This window comes from Octopus bimaculoides, chromosome 25 (assembly GCF_001194135.2).
Source record: "Octopus bimaculoides isolate UCB-OBI-ISO-001 chromosome 25, ASM119413v2, whole genome shotgun sequence".
Classification (NCBI taxonomy): Eukaryota; Metazoa; Mollusca; class Cephalopoda; order Octopoda; family Octopodidae; genus Octopus; species Octopus bimaculoides.
The window spans coordinates 16,274,097-16,275,031 of record NC_069005.1 but is presented as its reverse complement, the minus strand read 5'-3'; the positions used below and the strand labels follow the sequence as shown (position 1 = coordinate 16,275,031).

At 43.2% G+C, this 935-nt stretch overlaps 1 protein-coding gene across 1 annotated transcript in view; it reads right to left on the bottom strand.

Moving 5' to 3' along the window:
• The window catches only part of LOC106881207 (ubiquitin carboxyl-terminal hydrolase 30), a 47,082-nt gene that overhangs the window by 26,582 nt on the left and 19,565 nt on the right, over positions 1 to 935 (bottom strand). The gene's annotated exons all lie outside the window — the stretch shown is intronic.

Sequence of the window (935 nt, the reverse complement as noted above, 5' to 3'; positions counted from 1 at the left end):
TATATATATATATATATATATATTGTTTCTAGAATAAGAATTGGGTGGAGGAAGATCAGAGAGCTATTATTTCTGTTGGTAACAAAAGGACTCTGTCTCAGAGTGAGGTAGACTATATGATGCTTGTGTGCAAACAGCTATACTACATGGTAGTAAGACAAAGTGCAAATGTATTGAGAAAAGTTGGGCACAAGAGGAACCAAATGTAGCATGCAAGAGAGAAGACTACGTTGGTTTGGACATGTGATGTGTATGAATGAGGACAGCTGCATAAAGAAATACCTATCACTGAAAGTAGATGGTACCCACAGAAGAGGGAGACCCAGGAAGACGTGGGATGAAGTGATAAGGACCAATCTTAGGATGTTGGGCCTCACGGAGGAAATGACAATGGACTGAGATGTCTGGCAATATGAAGTTTTTGGGAAGTCGCACCCATGTCAGCAAAACTGAGTTCTAGAAGCACTGTGTCCCACCCACACTTAACAAGAAAATTTCTCTCACACTCTACCCCAACAAACCAAACTACATCTCTTCTCTTCCTCACATTTCCACTTCATGCACTAGGTTTACCTCCCACTCCCCAATCCTGTCCTCTTGGCCCTGTGTCACTGTATCATTGCTCTTTGCTAGGTTCCGACCTGTGTGTTCCACCCATGCCCCGTCACACTATATCATTTCATATGCCCGGCACTTTGCCACCATCTCTATTCTGCTATCTCCCACACTCTCTCCTTCTCCTGTACTATAGTCCACTCTGCTGAGTGGTTGGTTTTAGGAAGGGCATCCAGCTGTAAAAATCCTGCCAAAACAATGACAGAAGTCTGGTGCAGGCTTCTGCCTGGCAAGCTCTTGTCAAATCATCTCACTCATGCCAGCATGGAAGGCAGATGTTAAACAATGATGATATATAAAATCATGCACGCATATATATA